Here is a 16,417-nt window from a genome sequence, read left to right as displayed (position 1 = left end):
TACATGACACAGAACAAAAACTGCACTGAACTACATTAAAAAAACAACACAGAGAAAGCTACACTAGACTACAGACCTACACAGGACTAAAGTGCACAAAAACAGTGCAGGCATTACAAAAGTCCTCATTTCAAGAGGATTTGAATATAAAAGCAAGGATGTAATGTTGAGACTTTATAAAGCATTGGTGAGGCCTCATGTGGAGTATTGTGAGCAGGTTTGGGCCCCTTATCTTAGAAAGGATGTGCTGAAACTGGAGAGGGTGCAAAGGAGGTTCGCAAAAATAATTCCAGGATTGAATGGCATGTCATATGAAGAGTATTTGATAGCTCTGGGCACGTATTCACTGGAATTCAGAATGAGGGGTGACCTCATTGAAACCTATCAAATGGTGAAAGGCCTTGATAGAGTTGATGTGGAGAGGATGTTTCCCATGATGGGAGAATCTAAGACCAGAGGACACCGCCTCAAAACAGAGAGGCCATCTTTTAGAACGGAATGAGGAGGAATTTCTTTAGCCAAAGAGCAGTGAATCTGTGGAATTCATTGTCACAGGCAGCTGTGGAGGCCAAATTTGTATGTACAAATGTTTGTATATTTAAGGCAGAGGTTGATAGGTTCTTGATTGGTCTGGGCATGAAGGGATATGGGGAGAAGGCAGGAGATTGAGGCTGAGAGGAAAAATGGATCAGCCATGATGAATAGGTGGAGCAGTCTCAATAGATGTTCTCCTGCGCACCACTGATGTTACGTGTGGTTATTTGAGTTACAGTCACCTTCCTGTCAGCTTCAACCAGCCTGGCCATTCTCCTCTGGCCTCTCTCAATAACAAGGCATTATCACCCACAGAACTGCTGCTCACTGGACGTTTTTTGTTTTTCGCACCATTCTCTGTAAACACTACAGAATGTTGTGTGTGAAAACCTCAGGAGATCAGCAGTTTCTGAGATAATCAAACCATCCCATTTGGCATCAAAAACCATTCCACAGTCAAAGTCACTTGGATCATATTTCTACCTCATTCTAATGTTTGGTCGCAACAACAACTGAACCTCTTGAGCTGTCTGAATGCTTTTATGTGTGGAGTTGCTGCCAGGTGATTGGCTGATTAGATATTTGCATTAATGAGCAGGTGTACAGATGTACCTAATAAACTGACCACAGAGTGTATATAAAATAATGCAAAAGGGAGCAAAAAATAGTGAGTTCATGGACGGAGAAACAGTCAATTTCTCAGTAGTGCTGGTAGGGTATGAAGTCACATCTCCAATCCACCTGCTCAAACCTTTGGGCTATTCCTTCTTCAACAGAGCAATTGTTAACAACCACACCACAGCAGCTGGATGCTCAGAGTGGAGCAGGGGCGAATACAGAGCAAGATCCCACCAGCTCCTCCATGACAAACTATTAGCTTTATTCAGGGGTTGTTGGGATATTTCACAATTTTAGCAGAGTAAAGAAATGGGCACATGTGGGGAAAAGCAGCTGGTACTGCATCCAGTGCTCCAGGGAAGTGCTGGGATGCTGTCCTCACATCCTGGCACATGAAGGGTATGAGCTGGTCACAGTGCTGCAGGCAGAGTCTTCAGGTCGTCTCTTCAAACACATTCACACTCTTCTGCTTCCTCTGCACACTGAGACAACACAGCTCCCTCAGCTGCTTGCTAGATGTTTCTCCAGAACACAGCCTGAACAACAAAGTGTTACGAACCCCGTAACTGGGTCACTTACCAGCAAAGATAGAGGTCCGTTGAAGTCTGATGATACTATTTTTAACAGTATTTATTAGTAAAAATACACAAAAATAATATCAATGCAAATATACAGATAATATATGTCGTCAATACTAAATCTAAAAGTGCGGGTATAATAATAATCAATAAGAAATAAGCTGTATCGTTGTCTAGGGGATAATGAATTGTCCGATGGAAATATAAATTTCACTCAGTTCATCCAGGCTGCAGCCTTTGGGGACCGCTGTGTGGCAATGGTTGGAGAGAGAGAGAGATTTTGAGAAACTTGCCGGCTTTCCTTTTATGATTTCGATCCGTCGGAGTCTCATTGGTGTGGCCGTTCACTTGTGGCCTCTTCTTTAGCTAAGCCGTTCTTCTGTGATGAGCCCGCCAATCCCAGGCAAGGGAAGGACGCACACGAGCCCCCCACCAGCTGTCGCTATTAAACGCTGTCACGGGATTTCTAGCGTTTCTCCTGGTGCATCCAAAGGGGTTGTTCCCCAGACCCTCTTTTATCCTTACTCACGGGGTCTCAGATGTCAATCAGGTTGGGATGATGCAATCCCTCCACCAGCCCACTCTGGTCATCCCCTGAGGGGCTTCAAGGCATAGTACAGTACTCAATACACAATTCCATCTCCAAGAGACAATAGCCGTTATCAATGGTTTTGTTTCGCTGAGGCCAGGACACATTCCAAACCTTGTGGATTCTCTCTCATTTCCTGGGTCCCAGACCCGAATTAATAGCGATCTTGCGATTCTCAAAAAAGAGGGGGATACTTTGTACCCTTCGGCCCCTCAGAGTTGTGGCACATTCGTAACAAAAGTAAGTGCTGTAGTAGCTGGCAGAAACCAAACCCCCTCTCTGGGGGTCTCCCTCTCCCTCTCTCTCTCTCCCTCTCTCCCTCCCTCTCTCTTTTCCTACCATCCCTCTGTCTCTCTCTTTCTATCCTCATTTCTCTCTCCATCCCTCTCTTTGTCCTCCCCCCCTCTCTCTCAACCATCCTTGTCTCATTTCCCCCATCTCTCTCTCTTCTTTCTTTCTCTCTCTCCTCTTTCTCTGTCTTTGTGTCTCTGTCTGTTTTTCCTCTCTCTCTGTCTTTCTGTCTCTCTCTCTCTCTCAGTCTCTTCGAGTGAACAGTTTTTAAATAGAAAACATGAGAAAGTCTGAAGATGCCGGAAATCAAAGTAATGCACACAAAACCGCTGAAGGAACTCAGCAGGTCAGGCAGCATCAATGGAAAAGAGTAACCAGTTGACATTTTGGGCCAAGACCCTTCTCCAGGAGTGAGAAGTAAGGCAGAAGATGCCACAATAAAAAGGTGGGTGGGAAAGGTTAAGGGCTGGAGTAGAAAGAATCTGACAAGAGAGGAGAGTGGACAATGGGAGAAAGGGAAGGGGGAGGGGACCCAGGGGAAAGTAATAGCAGGTGAGAAGAAATGAAAGGTCAGAATGGGGAACAATGGAAGGCTGGGGGTGGGGGAAAGAACTTGTTCACTGGAAGGAGAAATTGATATTCATGCCATCAGGTTGGAGGATGCACAGATGGAATATAAGGTTTTACTCCTCCACCCTGAGGATGCCCCCACTCTTGGCTCAAGAGGAGGCTATGGATTGATACATCGGAACAGGAACGGGAATCAAATTAAAATGTTTGGCCACTGGCAAGCTCTGCTTGTGGTGGACAGTCTGGAGGTGCTCAATAAAATGGTCCCCCAATTTACGACAGGCCTCACCAATGTCGAGGAGGCTGCAGTGGGAGCACCAGGCAAATGGACGACCTCAGCAGATGCACAGGTGAAGTGTTGCCTCACCTGGGGGACTGTTTGGGGCCCTGAATGGAGCTGAGGGAGGAGATGTATGGGCAGGTGTAGTCCTTAGGCTGCTTGCAGGAATAAGTGCCAGGAGGGAGATTAGTGGGGAGGATGCCTGGGCAGATCTGGACGGAGATGAGTGCCCACTTATGTCCCTCCAGACACTTAACCCTGCAAGCAGCTTTCAAAAGTAACTCCTAACTGAAACACAACTCACATTTAGAAGAGCAGTTGAAATCACTCTATCAATGGAAACTGCAGCCAGAGATGCAGTTCATTTGCAATGAGCATGAACAAGATTGCAACATATAAACAGAAACTGGCTTGGCTGAGCAAATGGGTTACTGTTGTGGCAGGGGCTTACATACACCAGACTAATGCAGGTTTAAAAGCAAAACTTGCAGAAAATGCAACAAAGTAGGACAAAAACAAAGAGCATGTCGGGCAGACAAAAATAAATGGACCACACAGGGAGAAAAAAAATTAACAAGTCAAGTTGCAGTTTCAAAAAAGTGCACTAATTTGAATGGTTTTGATGAAAAATGTGATGATGATCAGAGTGACACAGGCCTACATAGCCTTAAGATTTACAATGTGAAAACTAACAATATTCAAGCAATATATAGTTTACACCAGAAGAGAACAGCAAATTAATTAATATGGCATTGGACACTTGTTTCTCTGTTCCAGTCATTCCACAAAATGAGTTTGAACGTTATTTCGAAGATACTGAACTGAAGCCTGTAGATATCCAACTAAGAAGCTAAACTGGAGAAAAGTAACTCCTATGGGAATGACATTAGTAATAGCAACCAATGACCAACAAACTACATTGAGCCTGTATGTGGTAAAAACAGGAAGGCTAGTATTGTGGAATCATGAGAGACTGAGACAACTACAACTTGATTGGAGACCCACCCATCATCCGCAAGCTGCATTCCCTGCAACAGAGTCAACAGAAAGCAAATTAAGATAAGTACTGGATGATGCTACAGCAGTGATTTTAAGGTGCTACAAGGCTGCCCAGGCACTCGGTGTTACCTGGATGACATCATTGTCACTGGTGAGGATGACAAGAAACATCTCAAAAATCTCAAGAGAGTTAAAAAGATTACAGGCTCAGAGTACAGCACAGCAAGTGTGAATTCTTTAAACCAAGCATCACTTACTGTGGACACACCACTGACATACAAGATTTGCACAAGGTTTACACAAGTGTGCTGAGAAAATTCAAGTAGTAGTGGATCTCTCCAAGGCCAAAGGACATGACACAGTTGCAGTCATTTTTACAATTTGTCAATTACTACAACAGCTTCCTGCCAAAACTAGCTACTCTGCTGCATTACTACCGTTCGGGGAGGAATGGCAATGGGCAAAGCAGTGTGAGGTGGTTTTCAATATGGTAGCGGAAATGGTGATGTCAGACACCATACTTACACATTATGATCCACATCGTCCAGTGAAACTTGCCTATAGTATAGATACAGTCTGTCCACATGTTATGAGTCATGGAAGTGACCACCCTTATGCACAGAGAAGCCTTGAGTCTGGTTTGGGTTTAAAATGTTTCAACCAGTACTTGTATGGGAAAAAGTTTACCCTCATTACTGATCGTCAACCTTCTTCAATGCACAGAAGGGTTCCCACTAACAGCAGCAGCACAACTGAAGAGATAAGCTCTGTTTCTTGAAGGACACAATTACAAGATGCAATTTTAGAGGAAGTCTAATCATGGAAACACTGATGGATTGTCCCGATTACCCTTGGGAAAGGAAATACCTGAAAAATTTACAAAAGAGGACTCTCCTCTTTACGTATTCTCTCTAATGCAAATTGAAAGTCTCCCTAATAAGGCAGAGATAATCCCAAGGGAACCAGAAAAGAACACCACACTGTTTCAGGTCTACATGGAGCCCAAAATAGTTTGAATGTGCAGCAGAAACTCCAGTTCCTTCATTTTTACCAGCGCTGGGATGAACTTGCCCTTGACCAGGGTTGCCTTATGTGGGAATTGAGAGTCGCCGCATCATCCTCACTGAGAGCTGGTGTTGGAGGAGCTACATGCCATGTAGGCATGGTCAAAGTGGAAGTGTTGGCTGAAGCTTTGTCTAGTGGCCAGCAAAGAACTCATGTGGATTTTGCCAGACCATTCATGGGCACAAATTTCTTGGTAGTAGTGGATGCAACTTCAATGTGGCTGGAAGTGTTCTCAATTCCCTCCACTACAGCCTCACACACTCAAACCTCTTCTCAAGGACCGGTCTTCCAGAGCACTTAGTCAGTGATGATGGATCGCAGTTTATTGTGGAACTGAATGGAATAAGAAATGTAACACCTGCACTATACCAGCCAGCTTGGTGGAGATGTTTGGCCAGAGTCTGAAGAACGTACTGTGAACAGCGTCAGCAGAACACACTGCACTAATGCTGAATCAGAGACTCCTCAATTCCCTCTTTGCATATCGCAATGCAGCACACACCACTGCCAACAACTCACGGGCTATACTGTTCCTGGGTCGTCCCTTGTGTTTGTGCTTGGATCTCCTCAATCCCAATCTCAGGAGTATGCAGGATAAACAGCTAGAAATGACATACTGATCAGTTGAGGAGAGCAGAGTCAATCGTTAGAGAAGAAAGCTGTCCTGAGTTGTCAGAACCACTTGCTACAGTCCCAGAGTTAACACTTACAACCACCCTGGAGGAGGCTGAGGTGCATTCTATATTGAGTTGGAGTTTATAGCTAAGCAGGGAGAAGTGTTGTATATTTAATATTTCAGGAACATTTGAGTAATATTGTAAATACATTGTTTGACTAAGCATTCTTGGTTGTTACATGTTACGTGTTGTTATGTTGCAGGTTACATGTAGAAGTTTGTGAATGTCATACATCATTACGCCACCACGTCGTAAGTGCATGTCTCACAAAAATAAACAAAACTAAGGACACAACATTCCCAGCTCTGTGTTTCTCTTTCAATTATTTCTATTTTTTGGAATTACAAAACTTAACAGTTATTACCCCTCAGCCATCAGGCTCTTGAATCAGAGGGGATAACTTCACTCACCCCAACACTAAACTGTTTCCACAACCTATGGACTCACTTTCAAGAACTCCTCATCTTACATTCTTGGTATTTATTGCTTGCTTGCTTATTTATTTATTTATTTATTTATTTATTTGTTTGTTTGTTTGTTTGTTTATTTATTTATTATTCATATTTGCACAGTTTCTCATTTTTTACACGTTGGACATTTGTCCATTCTGTTGGCTGCGGTCTTTCATTGATTCTATTGTATTTCTTGTGTTTACTGTGAATGCCCACAAGAAAATGAATCTCAGGGTTGTATATCATCATATATATGTACAGTACTTTGATAATAAATGTACTTTGAACTTTGTTCTCTGTGACTCACTGGGAAGGTAGTGCACAGCCCTGTGTTATTGGACTAAGGATCCACAGAATAAGAGTCCAAATCCTGCCCCATGGTTAAAAACTGCTGAGAGATTGTCTGGTTAGTATCTACTTTAAGGTGGAGGGTTATATGGGAGGCAGGGTTTAAGGGTTGGCATAACATTGTGGGCTGAAGGGCCTGTACTGTGCTGTATATATTCTATGTTCTATGTACTTGCAAAGACATTGGCATGGATAGAAAATTGGCTGACTGGCAGAAGGGGAAATATGGGAATAAAGGGAGCCTTTTCATGTTGGCTGTTGGTTACAAGTGATGTTCTGCAGCATATGACAGCTCTGGGCCTGTACTCCCTAGAGCTTAGAAGAATGAGGAAGGATCTCTTGATACCTATCGAATAGAGAAAGGTCTGGATAGAGTGGACATGGAGAGGATGTTTCCTATAGTGGTGGAGTCTAGGACCAGAGGGCACAGCCTTAGAATAGAGGGATGTCCATTTAGAACAGAGATGAGGAGGAATTTCTTTAGCCAGAGGCATAGTGAATCTGTGGAATTCATTGCCACAGATAGCTGTGGAGGCCAGGTCATTTGGTATATATAAATTGGAGGTTGATAGATTCTTGATTAGTCAGGACGTCAAAAGTTACAGGGAGAAGGCAGAGGAATGTGGCTGAGAGGGATAATAAATCAGCCATGATGGAATGGTGGAGCAGGCTCGATGGGCTGAATGGCCTAATTCTGCTCCATGTGGTTGCCACAAACACTCATATTATTCAAGGAATCCACATTTATTCCCATTTTCTTAATGACAATGAAGGACAACGTAAGACCATAAGGCATAAGAGTAGAATTGAACCAGTCGGTAACAGTGACCAAAACCCCCTAATCTTCTGAATAACTATAAATAAGGATAGGTATGGTCCTTGTAGGAGAGTCATAAATTAGAGTAGGGCAAAACATGAGGGCATTAGGCAGGATATAAGAACTGATATTTGGGAACACCTTTTCTCTAACAAGTCCACATCTGACATGTGGAGGGTGTTTAAAGATCAATTGCACAGAGTACAGGAAACAGTAAGTTCCTCTTAGAAGGAGGGATGGGGTTGGAAAGATAAGAGAATGCTGGATGTCCAGAGAGGTGATGAATTTAGTTGAGAAGAAAAAAGAAGTATGTGAAGCTTTGGAAGTCAGGTCAAAAAGAACACAGGAGGATTATAAAGAAGCCAGAAAAGAACCAAAGAAGGGAAATGGAAAAGCCAGGAAGGGTCAGGAAAAGTCCTTGGCAAATAGGATTAAGATGAATCCCAAGGCATTTTATACATACATCAAGAACAAGAGGACAACTAGGAAGAGGGTGGGACCATTCAAGGATAAAGAGGGGAACATTTGCTTGGATGCAGAGAATGTGAGTGAAGTACTTTGCTTTAATATTTACCAAGGGAAAGGATATGGAGGTCCAGGAGATCAGTGACCATAAGATATAGGAGCAGAATCAGGCCATTTGGCCCATTAATTTTCCACGTAGCCCCAATATCCAGCCTTCTTGCCATATCACTTCTTGTCCTGGCCAATCAATAATCTATCAAGCTCCGCCTTTAAAGACTTGCCTCCAGAGCTGCCTGTGTCAACAGTTCCACAGATTCACCATCTCTGGCCAAAGAAATTCATCCTCATCTCCGTTCTACAAGGACACTCCTCTATTCTGAGGCTGTGACCTCTGGTCTTAGACTCTCTCAACATAGGAAATATACTCTCTGCACTCACTCTATCAATATGTTTCAATGAGATCACCCCTCCTTCTTCTGAATTCTAGTGAGTACAGGCCTAGAGCCATCAAACGCTCTTCATATGACAAGCCGTTCAATCCCAATTTAATTTTATGAACCAGCCTTGAACCCTTTCCAGTTTCAAGTCAAGTCAAATGAAGTTTATTGTCATTTAACTACATACATGTAAAGGCATAACATTTATAATGTATATAGAAATAAGACAATGTTTCTCTGAACCAGGGCGTAAAGCATATAACACACATAACACACGATATCATGAAGGTAGGGATAAAATCTACAGATGAAGCACACATAAATAACAAACTAAAATGTATTGATATTAAATATTGTAAGGTATGGAACATATTAACCATTGACATTTGGAATACGATATGGCCAGGAGTTCAGAAGCCTAATGGCCTGGGGGAAGAAACTGTTTCTCATTCTGTCCAATCTTGTCTTTATGCATCGGAGTCTCCTGCCTGATGGTGGAAAGTCAAGGAGGATGCTGGATGGACGGGTGGGATCCTTAATAATACTAAGGGCCCTGAGTACGCAGCGCTCCTGATAAACGGCACTGATGGATGGTAGGGAGACCCCAATGATCCTCTCAGTCAATCTCACAGTCCTTTGTAAAGATGTCTGAAGCTCGACTGCTCCCATACCAGATGGAGATGCAACTTGTCAGGACACACTCAATGGTGCTCCTGTAAAACGCAGTAAGGTGGGTCTGGGGAAGCTTGCTCGCTTCAATCCTCTTAGGAAGTGGAGGAGCTGCTGAGCCTTCCTGTTCAGGGGGGTGATATTAATGGACAAGATGAGGTAATCCATGTTGTGAACTCCCAGGAACCTGGTGGACTTAACTTTCTCTATGGAGGAACCACGTATTCACAGATAGGGATGGTTTGTCTGCACCTTCCTGAAGTCCACAATGTTTTCTTTTGTCTTCTCCACGTTCAGGCTTAGGTTGTTCTTCGCACAGCAATCCACCAGCCACTCCATTTCCTTTCTATACTCTGTCTCGTCATCATTCTTGGTAAGGCCAACCACTGCTGTGTCACCCACAAACTGGTGACACAGTTTGAGCTGGATCCTGTGACACAGTCGTGCGTCAGCAGCGGGCTGAGCACACAGCCCTGGAGAGCATCAGTGCTTGGTGTAATGAGAGAAACTGCTGCCCACACAAACTGACTGTGGCCTTACTGTTAAGAAGTCCAGTATCCAATTGCAGAGGGAGGTGTTGAGACCCGTGAGAACAGTTTCCCCATCAGTTTCTGGGCTGTGATGGCATTGAATGCTGAACTGAAGTCTACAAACAGCAGTCTGCCATATGAGACCCCATTTTCCAGGTGGGACAGGACAGGAGGGCAGAGGCTATTGTATCATCAGTGGATCAATTTGAGCAATACGTGAACTGGAAAGGATCCAGCGTAGCCGGGAGAAAGGCTTTAATTTGCTCCCTGACCAGTCGCTCATAGCATTTCATAATGGTTGATGTTAATGCCACTGGTTGATTGTCATTCAGGCAGGTTACTGTCACCTTCTTTGGCACTGGAATGATGGTTGTCGCCTGTAAAACCAAGGGGACAATGGATTGTTCCAGAGAGATGTTAAATATGTCTGTCAGCTTGTCTGCCAGCTGGGCTCCGCTGTCTTTCAGCAACCAATCTGGTATATAGTTGGGCCCTGCAGCTTTGCATAGATTGACTCTGGCCAGGGTCTTCCTCACCTTCATCTCAGCTTCAGCTGGACAGAGTGTCTGCTCCTTTGGGGGAAGGGGTGCCTTCCTCACCAGCATTTCTGCGCATCAAACCAGGTGTAGAAGACATTCAGCCTCTCGGAGTGAAGCATCCTAGTCGCTGATGTGCAGGGTAGACTTGTAATGTGTAATCCTCTGAATTCCCTGCCACGTGTGCCTCGTGTCACTGGTATCACAGAAGTGACTGTACATTCTCTGAGAATGCTCCCATTTCCCCTTCCTGATGGAGCGGGAAAACACAGTTCTTGCTTCCCTGAGAGGTGTCGCATCTCCCAATCTATAACCGGCATCGCTTTGTAGTCTTATGGTCTTAGTACTCATGAGAAGACCGAGCACTTCCTCCTCCTTGACCTTCAAACGCCCAAACAGATCTATACACTCAGCACTGATTCCAGCATGGATAAAGCAGTGGCTGATTGGCAGGAGGCAAAAAGTAGGAATAAATGGGAGTATTTTCTGGCTGGCTGCTGGTGACTAGTGGTGTTCCACTGGGGTCTGTGTTGAGACCGATTCTTTTTACATTACATGTCAATAATTTGAACAATGGAATTGATGGCTTTGTTGCAAAGTTTGCAGACGATAAGAGGACAGGTGGAGGGGCTGGTAGTTTTGAGGAAATTGAGATGTGACAGAAGGCCTTAGACTAGGAGACTTGGCAAAGAAGTGGCAATTGGAATACAGTGTTGGGAACTGTAGAAGAAATGAACAGGCTATTTTCTAAATGGAGAGAAAATACAAAAATCTGAGGTACAAAGGGACTTGGGAGTCCTTGTGCAGGGTTCCATAAAGGTTCATTTGCAGGTTGAGTCTGTGGTGAGGAAGGCAAATGCAAAGTTAGAATTCATTTCAATAGGACCAGAATATAAAAGCAAGGATGTAATGTTGAGACTTCACACAGCACTGGTGAGGCCTCACTTGGAGAATTCTGAGCAGTTTTGGGCCCCTTATCTTCAAAAAGATGTGCTGAAACTAGAGAGAGTTCAAAGGAGGTCCCGGACCCCACTCAACCCCATACACCTGCCTTCTTGCCTAATCCTTTAATGCCCTGACCTATCAGAAAATGGTAAGAGATTGATAGATTCTTGACTGGTCGGGGCATGAAGGGATATGGGGAGAAGCAGGAGACTGGGGCTGAGGACAATTGGGTCAGCAATGATGAGTGACGGAGCAGTCTCAATAGGCCTAATGGCCTAATTCTGTTTCTATATCTCATGGTCTTTATAAAACTCTGGTTAGGCTACATCTGGAGTGTTGCATATAGTTGTGATTGCCCCACTATAGGGGCAATCTATTAATATGTGATAGCTTTGATGGTGACAAATTTTTTATTTATTTTTAACTTTATTCAGAGATACAATGCAGAACACAACCTTCCAACCCAATGCTGCACTTCCCAGCACCCCACTTACTTAGCACTCACCTAAGTAACAGAACAATTTACAGTGACCAATTAACCTATTAATCGGCACTTCTTTGGACAGTGGGAGGAAACTGGAGCACCCAGAGAAATCTCGCATGCAAACGCGGAGAATGTACAAACTGCTTACAGAGGACGTCAGAACTGAACTTCAAACTCCAACACCTCAAGCTGTAATAGTGTTGCACTAAGCACAATACTACGTAAATAGAAACTAATCTTAATATTTTCATATTTTAAAGCTGCAAGAAGTATTGATTTGCTGGCTCCTTCTTACCAAAAACCCTCTTTACACCCTCTCTCTATTTTACAAAACCCAAAATGTGATAAAGACATCATTGTGTAGCCTTGTCACTTTCTGCCACAGCTCTGTATAATATTTTAATGCTTAACGTGGGGTTTCTGTTTAAGGCCATTGAGTGGAGTGGAACGCTTCTCGTGCAGCCATCATTGCTCTCTCTTGAAAACATTATCGGGTGATCAAATTAAATTGACCCGGCAGGGGCTCCCACTGTAGGGAACATCAAGTTCATACTGCTAATTTATGAATTGTATTTGCTGTAAAATGGATTCCAGTGGCTCTTTGTGTTCACATACCCATGGTCCATCCATCTTCTCTTTGTTCCTGGAGTGAAATTAAATGCTAGACTGTCCATCTTGAAATTCTCAAGGCATTCGTTCCACTGATTATAATGGGCTCTTTTGTGTATCCTGTACTGATGTGAAACTCCAAACTGTGTCTGACCAAGAGGAGGGTGAGAAAATCATATTCAACCCCGCCCCGCCCCCACTACTTGATCTGGACACAAAAATCCAGCCACTTCCTTCAATTTAATTTTTGCTTTCCTTCATTCTCTCCTCTCTTCTCCGTCTTGCTGAGTGTATCAGACTTTTCAGCCGACATTCCCCCAGAAATCATTTGTATTTTGTGGTCCATTGAAGACTGTGTGTGTGAGTGTGTGTTTATTCTTAGTGCATTACCATGACAAAAGCGAGGTCCTGTGAACCTCGTGCACCTTTAGACCTCTGCGTCAACCTGCTGAATAGAGAGTTCCAAACTCCCTTTTCGGTTAGCATAACAAGCTCAAACTGAGCCCGGTCTTGTTTAAACTCTTTACTCAGCTCATTTAATATCCCCACTCAATATTTCTCAGATGCTGTGTGGAAAAACACAAATATACACAGAGGGTCTTTTGGATTTGGCCGTCTGTGGGGGTCTGTGAGCAGATGGCATCCTGATCACTGTTCCCAGGTGCTCTTTGTCGTACAGTTTCCTGAGAAACGGTCTTTGCACACACCCACAGCAGATTCACCCTTCCCTCCTGAAAGTGTCCGGGTTCAGGTATCCAGCCCTTCCTCTTCGTGTCTCCCATTCACATGTGTCAGCTTAGACACTGAGAGCATTGAAGCATTTGACCTTGAGATCAGAAACCGAATCGGGTTGAACATCACTGTCATGTGCCGTGAACTTTGTTGTTTCGTGGCAGCAGCACCTTCCAATACATATTAATAGAAACTGTAAATTGGAATAAGAAGTATCCATTAAACAAATTAAATTAAATAAATCATTGAAAAAGAGAGAAAAAAATAGTGAAGTGGATTTCATGGGTTCATTGCCCATTCAGAAATCCAATGGCAGAGGGGAAGAAGCTGTCCCTGAAACACTGAATGTGTGTCTTTAGGCTCCTGTACTCCCTCATTGGTGGCAATGAGAAGAGGGCATATCCTAGGTGATGCGGTCCTTAATGATGTCACTGACTTCATCAAAACCCCTGTGTGGATGGGTGTTTGCCTTCAATAACATACCGACTATACCCAAGTCAGAAGCCATGGATGAACCAGGAGATTCGCAGTCTGCTTAGGGCTAGATCTGTGGCCTTCAAACCTGGTGAATCAGAACTATACAAGAAGTCTAGGTATGCCCTTCATCTTAATAGTGAAAAAAAATTCCACTTGGGGTTAGAGACGGAATCGGATGCACGCCAGCTCTGGTAGATCATTACTTGTTACAAAGTGCAATCTAATACCATGAATTGCAGTGATGCTTCACTCCCAGATGAGCTCAACTCCTTTTATAGACACTTTGTAAGGGAGAATAAAGCTACATCAGTGCAAATCTCTGCAGGGTCTGGTGACCCTGTAACCTCTGTCTCATAGGCTGACGTCAGAACATCTTTCCAGAGGATGAACCCTGGAAATAATCAAGCCCTGATGTTGTACCTGATCGGGCTTTGAAAACCTGTGCCAACCAACTGGCAGGAGTGTTCAAGGACATCCTGAACCCCTCATTGCTGCAGTCGGAGGTTTCCACCTGCTTCAGAAGGGCGACAAAGGAGAACGTGGTGAGCTGTCTCCGAGTGGCATTCACGTCTACTCAGCTGAAGTGCTTTCAGAGATTGGTTATGGCTAGAATTGACTCCTGTCTCAGCAAGGACTTGGCGCTGCTGCTATTTGCTTATTGCCACTATAGGTCTACAGAGGATGCAATCTCTCTGGCTCTCCACTTGGCCTTGGATCACCTGGACTATAATAATACTATGTCAGACTGCTGTTGAATGACTACAGCTCAGCGTTCAATTCAATATTACTCTCAGTTCTAACCAAGAAGCTCCAAAACCTGGACCTCTGTACCTCCCTCTGCAACTGGATCATTGTCTTCCTGACTGGTAGACCACAGTCTGTGTGGATCAAAAGTAGCATCTGCTCCTCTCTGACAATCATCACTGGTGCACCTCAGGGATGTGTGCTTAGCCCACTGCTCTACTCTCTCCACACACACAATTGTATGGCTAGGCACAGCCCAAATGCCATCTATAAACCAGCTAATGACACAACTAATGTTGGCAGAATTTCAGATTATTTTGGGAGACAAGGAGGCACACAGGAGCGAGATTGATCAGCTGGTTGAGTGGTGTTGCAACAACAACCTAGCACTCCACTTCTGTAAGATCAAGGAATTGATTGTGGACTTATGTAGGATAACTCACCAGTCCTCATCGAGGGATTAGAAGTGGAAAGGGGTGTCAGCATCTCTGAGGTGTTTATTGACGAGATTACAAAGAAGGCACAACAGTGGCTATATTTCATTAGGAGTTTGAGGAGATTTGGTATGTCACCAAAAATAACTGCAAATTTCTACAGGTGCACCGTGGAGAGCATTTTAACTGGTTGCATCACAGTCTGGTATGGAGAGGCCACTGTACAGGCTTGGAAAAAGTTGCAAAAAGTTGTAAACTCAGCCAGCTCCACCATGGGCACTCGCCTTCTCAGCGTCGAGGACATCTTCAAAAGGTGATGCCTCAAAACGGTGGTATCACCATCACCCAGGACGTCCACTTCTTACTGCTGCCATTGAGGAAGTACAGCAGCCTGAAGACGTATACTCAATATTTCAGAATCAACTTTTTGCCCTCTGCCATCAAATTTCTGTATGGACAATCAACCCATGTACACTTCCTCAGTATTTTCCCTTTCTTTTTGCATTACTTATTTAATTTTTTAATGTTTACTTCTTATTGGAATTCATAGTTTTTATTATAATGTATCGCAATGTCATTAGATATTGTCACACATCAGGCAAACAAACCACTCAGCCCATCCAGGCCACACCTATCAGCAAGCCACCATTTACATGATTCCTACACAAATCCTAACTCCAGCATGGACCATCTCAAGCCTGGAAAGGATGAGGTTTGGGTAGAGTGGCAGAAATGGCAACAGAAGCTCCAAAGACCTCATTTGTGGGAGAGGAAGGATCTTCGCTTGGAAGACATGTGGTGCAAGTGGAAGCCACAGTGTTGATCAACCTTCTATCAACCCAGGACCAAGGACTCTGGTGAGCTGCTGTTGATAGCCCATCCCCATTAGGGGTGATAGGAACAAGAAGGAAGAGGAGAAGAAGACGAAAGAGGACAAGAAGGAGGAGGAGAAGAAGTAGAAGGAGGAGAAGAAAAAGAAGAAGAAGAAGAAGAAGAAGAAGAAGAAGAAGAAGAAGAAGAAGAAGAAGAAGAAGAAGAAGAAGAAGAAGAAGAAGAAGAAGAAGAAGAAGAAGAAGAAGAAATATTAATGCCTGCACTGTGGCTCAAAACCACAATTTCACGACACATGCCAGTGATATTAAATTTAATTCTGATTCTGATTCTGACCCTGGGTTTGCTTGCATTAACAAATATTAGAACTTAAGGAAATGCTGAGGGCATACATTCTCAGACGTCCTTTATTTCACATCCATGTTGTTGGCCTTTCAACATTCCTTTGAGTATTTTCTGGATCTCTCTAATCTCTCTACTTCCTCCCCATAATGTGGTGTCCAGAATTGAACACAGTTCCTAAGCGGATGTTCAGCATGCTTTTCCCTGCTTTTGTCCTTCATGCCTGCATGGATAAAGCTGGACTTTCTCAACCTGTCCTGCTGCTTCCAAATACTTGTTCACCCTCACCCCAGCTCCTTCTGTTTTGTTCCCTTTTAGAACAGAATAAGTTATTCAACTGTCCAAATCAAGGTTTTCAACCCAA

Source organism: Hemitrygon akajei, chromosome 16 (genome assembly GCF_048418815.1).
Source record: "Hemitrygon akajei chromosome 16, sHemAka1.3, whole genome shotgun sequence".
Lineage (NCBI taxonomy): Eukaryota > Metazoa > Chordata > Chondrichthyes > Myliobatiformes > Dasyatidae > Hemitrygon > Hemitrygon akajei.
The sequence above is the reverse complement of the archived record's forward strand: the minus strand, read 5'-3'. Positions refer to the sequence as shown.